Source organism: Dipodomys spectabilis, unplaced genomic scaffold (assembly GCF_019054845.1).
Source record: "Dipodomys spectabilis isolate Male_0828 unplaced genomic scaffold, ASM1905484v1 ptg000317l, whole genome shotgun sequence".
Taxonomy (NCBI): Eukaryota; Metazoa; Chordata; class Mammalia; order Rodentia; family Heteromyidae; genus Dipodomys; species Dipodomys spectabilis.
Window position 1 is genome coordinate 1,640,935 of NW_024870994.1, and position 6,207 is coordinate 1,647,141.

Here is a 6,207-nt window from a genome sequence, read left to right on the forward strand (position 1 = left end):
ACTTTGGCCAGCATGCTGCTGCCCTGCATGCCTGGAACACGCCAGCCATGTCCCCACTCCAGGACCTTTGCACTTGCTACTGCTTCCTGCCCAGGTTCCAGGTTCCCTGTCCCCTATTCAGCCGACAGCTCCTGGCCTCGCCACTTTCAGACCTCCATTTCACTTTCACCTTTGTTTCCTGCCGCTGCTGGAATAAATGGCCACACACTCGGGAGCTGGAAACAGCACAAGTTTACTATCTTATAATTCTAGTGGTCAGAAGTCCTTGGATTGCACTAGGCTAAAAATCAAGCTGTGGGAAGAGCTGGTCCCTCTGGGGAGGCTCCAGGCCCTTCCCAGCTCCCAGCTCCTGTGGATGAAGACATTCCCGGGAAGGGGCCTTGTTCTGCTGGACACACACACATAGACCATGTACACACCGCACACCAGTCGGGTGCACCTGTAAGGTGTGCGCACACAGGTACAAGGCATACAAACAGCCTCACATAGGCACACACGTGCACGCACAAAACATGCATGCACAAGGCGCAGCACACATGTGCACACACGTGACGGCACGGAGAAACCCGTGCACGCACGTGTGCACGCAGGGACACACGCGGCTCCCTTCCCACACCGGCTCAGGAGGGCACATGGTTTTTTTCCCTTTGGGCCCAGCGCCTGGTGTGGTGGGTGGCTCTGTGGCTGCTCCATAAACACTTGGTGACAGCATCTTGTTGGGGGCCCTCAGGCAGGAGGAGCGGGTGGCAGGCAAGGTGACTCAGAGCGGTTCAGAGAGCGCTGTCAGGCCGGAGCCAGGACCTCGGGCCGGCACGGGCGCCCCCTGCCGCAGGTTCCCGGGAGGACAAAGCATCCGGGCGCAGACAACAGAGGCCCCTCCCTCTCCTGACCCGTGCCGGGCTGTGCGGGCCGGCTGACCTGTGGGGGCCAGGCAGGCGGTGGTCAGCAGGAAGGGATGAGTCACTGGTGGCCTCTCCCACCCCGCGTCTCCCCAGGACAGGCTCCAGCCCAGGTTTCCTCATGGCTGAAAAATGTTCCACCCCATGGCCTGCGCACACGGCCTGCCAGAAAGGAATCAAGTAAATGGCTTTTCCTCCGGGCTGGGCCAGCCGCAGACAGCAACGCGCCAGAGGCCCTGGACGCGGAACATGACCCACATCCTTCACGCACGCGGTGACCCTCCCCGTACCAGGCCACGTGGACACCCAGGCATTGACGTGTGGCCTGGGCATCCAGCAGGAAGGAGAAGGTAACAGCAAATGCGACGTGGGCAGCCTGCGGCCGTGCACGGGGGACGGCCAGCCCCGTCCAGGCACTGCGCTCGGTGCTCAGCTTCCCAAGAGCAGGGGCCGCTGTCCTGAGATGCCCGCTTCTCGTAGGGAAGACACAGAACCCCGAAAGCTCATGGTGGAGGGCGCCCGCTAAGCCGGGGAAAGCAGACCCCTCACACATGGCGGGCGGAGCTGGCTGAAGCTCTGCCCCCCACCCCCTGCAGGGTCCTGGTCATCCTGGGCAGGGCTCCTGCCCACAGCCATTCCCTCCCCGGCTCTTCACAGACCCAGCTCCCTTCAGCCTCGCTTCTGCCCTCCTCAGCCCACACACCTGGCCACATAGGCTTTTTATCTGTAGTCGGTCATGGGACTTGAACTCTGGGCCTGGGCGCTGTCCCTCAGCTCTTCAGCTCAAGGCGAGCGCTCTACCACTTGAGCCACAGCGCCACTTCTGGTTTTCTGGTGATTCACTGGAGATTAGAGTCTCATGGACTTTCCTGCCTGGGCTGGCTTTGAACCACGATCCTCAGATCTCAGCCTCCTGAGTAGCTAGGATGACAGGCGCGAGCCACCGGTGTCCAGCCTGGGTTGGCTTTTGCAGCCACCATTAACTGACTGCCGCCCGCGGTGCCGTGTCTGCGACCTCTGTGCTGTGGCGTTTTGGCACCGTCTCTGCAGCCCCGGCCACGCCCCAGCGAGGGCCACTGGTGGCAGGTCCTCGGCCACTGTCACGGCTGCTGCCGCATCTTCCTGCTCTGTGTTACCAGCTAGCAAGTGTAATGGACTGAGCAAAAACCCTGAGCGAAAGCAACGGGCCCTGAGTTCAAGCCCCGGTACCACACAGACACAAAGACAGACACACGCTCTAACAGCGGTGAGCACATGGCGGCACCCACTAGAAAACAGGGGTTCCCAGCCCTGCTCCCCTTCAGTCCTGCAGCAGAGAGATGGGTCAAAGTTCACTTCTCCTCAGCCTTGAAACCCCAGCCTGTCCCAGCCCCCAGCCCCCACTCCTCAGCGTCCACCCGTCCACCCACCTCGCGGCTCCCTGGGTCTTCTGGGCTCCTCCTCCCGTGGGCAGCCACGGCTATGACTGGCCTGTGTGGGTGGGCTGAGCCTTGATCAATGGAGCTGGTTTAGCTTAGTGTGTGCCAGGCTCTGGGTTCCCTCCCCAGCACAGACAGACAGACAGACAGAGATGAGGTGGAGGGAACAGCTTCTAAATGCACCCGCCAAAGCAAAGGCTGTCCTCATCAGAGACCTCCAGCTTCAGGAAAGTTCCAGGGCCTGCTGGCCGGTGGGGTGGGGCAGGGTGCTGGCAGCACAGTAGTCTGTAATTCCAGCCATTTTTCTTCCCTCAAATGACTTCCCATCTGGAAATGGTTTCCAGACCCTGCGGGGAAAGTTGACGGTGAGGGAACATCTTGCCGTGACAAACAAACCGAGCTAAAAAAAGTCACCCGGAGACACGGGCGCCCCGTGGGCCCGGCTGAGCCCCACCAGAGCCCCTGCTCCCGGGTCTCCCCCCTGCGAGCTGGGGCACCCCAGGGCTGGAGGGTCTGTCTGGGATCGAGGCCCGCAGCCCCCGGTCCCCCCCCCCCACCGCAGGCAGTGGCGCTCCTGACCCCGAGTGCTCCCCCCCCCCCCCCCCCCGGAAGTCCTCCCCACCAGGAGCCCCGTGCTCCGGCTGTGAACAACTCCAGGGAGAAAGTCAGCTTGCTTCTAGAATCTTTGCTCTGGGCTCTCATCCATGTGACAAAGCTGGAGCTGCCTCGAATCTCACTTTCACACACACACACACACACACACACACACACACACACACACACACACTTCCAGCTTTTTCTGCTTATGTGGTGCTGAGGAATCGAACCCGCGCCTCAGGCATACGAGGCAAGCGCTCTACCACTGAGCCACCTTCCCAGTCCCTGCAGTAGCTGTTTTTAGCTCTTTCTTACTACTATCCTAGTTGGTTCACAGACTTTCCTGCCCTGGCTGGCTTCCAGCCATGATCCCCAGATCTCAGCCTCCTAAGTAACTAGGATTACAGGTGTGAGCCACCAGTACCAGTCAACTTTTCTTCTGTGACGGCACTGGGGCTTGAACTCAGGGCCTATGCTTTCTGTGGCACACCTCTGAGGCTCCTTTAGCCACCCCAGGACCTTTGCATGTTGCTTGGGTTCCCAGCTTCCAGCCACAGCTCCTCCTCCGCCCCTCCCCAGGGCATACCCTCACGGTTGGATCAAACACTGCCTTTCTGGGCTCCCCTGGCCTCCGAGTCTCAGACAGTCCCCTTTCTCAGCAGGTAGGCCACTTCAATACATTTTCAATACCCCACGAATGTCCCTTCCTTTCCTCCTGCCTCCCACAGGTCACCCAAGGTCAAACTCCAGCCACAGCAGCCACAAAGGCGGAGCTCCACCAACCCAGGCAGGCCCTAACTGGGTCATGCACTGGTGGCCAGCACCCGGCCTGCTGGTGGCCGCCCTGTCCCATCCTGTGTGGGGGCAGATGCTGGTGCAGCGGGGCTCTTCCGGCCAGGATGGCCCAGGAAGGCCCAGGGCTGGGGGGAGGAAGGTGCCGGGACACTGGGTGTCAGCAGGCTGTCTCCCGACACCTGTCCTGGGGGCTGGCAGCTCCCGCTCTCCCCCTTGTGGCCACTCTGTGGAATGACAGCAGCACAGTAGTCACCCCAAGGGGGACAGGTATTCCCCTGGGCCTTTGGGACAGAGTGCAGCCAACACCCATCTCCTTCCCCTCCACACCACACTTAATGAGCACGAGGATGACAGACACAAGCCCACCCCTTCCAGAGGTGGAAGGGGACGAGGGAAGCTACTGTCCTTATTGAGCACCTCCTGTTTGCCCCCAGAGCAGCCCGAATCGCTGCCCCATCGCTCACTGTGGGCTAGTGCCTGGCCTTGCTGCAATCCACTGTGGGAATGCAAGGTGGGGGACCACGTTTATTCCCGCTGGGCCACTGAGGCCCAGAGAAGCTCACGAGCCCATCCAAGGCGGCACAGCTTGTAGCTGGCGGTGGGACTGGAACACCCTAAGTTCTGGTGTAAGGCAGGGACCGCCTTCTTCCTTCCACTGATACGCTGCTGTTGAGTCTGCACAGATGCTGAGCACCGCCTGTGTGCGGGGCAGACTGGATGCTGGCTGAGCCGCCAGAGAGGGACCAGGGAGAACCATACAGAGAACGGCAGGGTCTCCCCCACCCCCCACTTCCCTCCCCTTGCCCCAGCAGCTGCTCACACAGATGAACAAAGAGCCAAATCAGCAGGTGAGATAAATGCCACGTAGGAAGTACCAGAACTTGAACTTGGGCTTGGATGCTGCTGGCGCTCTACCGCCTGGGCCACAGCACCACTTTTGGCTTTTTGCTGGTTAACTGGAGAGAAGAGCCTCACAGACTTTCCTGCCCAAGCTGGCCTTGACCCTCAGATCTCAGCCTCCTGAGTAGCTAGAATGATGGGCGTGAGCCACCCGTGCGCTCGCTCTCGGTGAGTCTGGGTGTAGGGAGAATGCAGCGGGGTGGGCGTACTCCCGTGTTACATGGCAGAGCCCCACTCCAGGGTCTTCTGGGGGCCTGGCTCTGCTGTGGATGAGTAGGGAACCCTCCCCACCTGCTGACTCCAATGGGGCCCCCTGATAGATTAGACTGTGAGGGGCCAGGGAGGCCGGGAGCCGGGGAGGTGACCCTGAAGGGCAGCTGGGGCAGGCTACTCCGATGCCTGCAATGTCTCCTCCGGCCACCAGGGGCGCCAGTGCCCATGGGTGGGAGCTTAGCATACCGTTTTCCAGGTCCATTCAATTCTTTGCAAATGATGGCGTACTATTTTCCTAACGGATGTGTACAATTCCACTGTATGTGTGTACCTCGCTTTTCTTCACCCATTCATCCAGGGAAGGGCTATGCAGCAAGGAACGTGATTGTGCACGTGTCTATCTAATCTTAGCTACTGGAGATGCTGAGATCGGAGGATCACAGTCCAAAAGTCACCTGGGCAGAAATGTGTGAGATGCTTATCTCTAATTAACCAGCAAAAAGCCAGAAGGGGAGGTATGGCTCGAGTGGTAGAGCGCCTACCTAGAGGGAAAAAAAACAAACCTCAGGGACAGAGCCCAGTTCCTGACCCCAGGCCCCAGAACTGGCACACACACAAATCTTAAAACCTCCAGGGGACACCAGACCCTGTGCCCTTGGCAGTGGGGTCCTGGGAGGCTGGGGCCCATGGGGCCTCGGTGTCCGGCTCGGCAGCTAAGGGCAGCCATGCTGTGTCTACACCCTTCCTGCTGTCCCGGGAGTTTGTCACTGCCCCTGACCGATGTCCCACAGGAGCCCCGTGACAGGCCGCCATCATAGCCGCCCTCCTCCCTTTGCTGTGTGGCCTCAGGCAGGCCCCCGCCCTCTTGAGCCTGCAGAAAGCTCCAGTCTGTGGCGCTGCATGAGGCATGAGGTCTGGGCCACCTGCTGATACGGGGTTCAACCCAAAGGACAGAGGGCAGAGATGAGCCAGGGGCCAAGTTCCTGTGGGTGGGGCCGAGGACCAGAGCCCAGCCCAAGATAAGCCATCTGACTAGCACAGACTCCCAGTGGGCCCTCCCCCCAAATAAAAAACCTCCCAGTGGCCTCTGGCTGCCCTTGTCCAAGCTCTCCCCCTGGCCCAGGCAACTCCCTTCGCCTGTACCACGTTCCCTCCCTTCAGCCATATTGGCTTCCTGGCTTTTTTCCAGTCCAGGGAGTTTGCTGGTACCTCATGGCCTTTGCACGTGCTGTAGCGTCTAGTCTGTCTCTGGGCCTGACCACTGACTGAAGCCCCACCCTCCTGGCTTTCTTTCATTCATAATTCTCAGCAGGCTCTGGACCTCTTTCTTGCGACCTGTGTCCTGTCAGCTCACCCCTACCCACGAATGCTGGTCCACGCCAGCT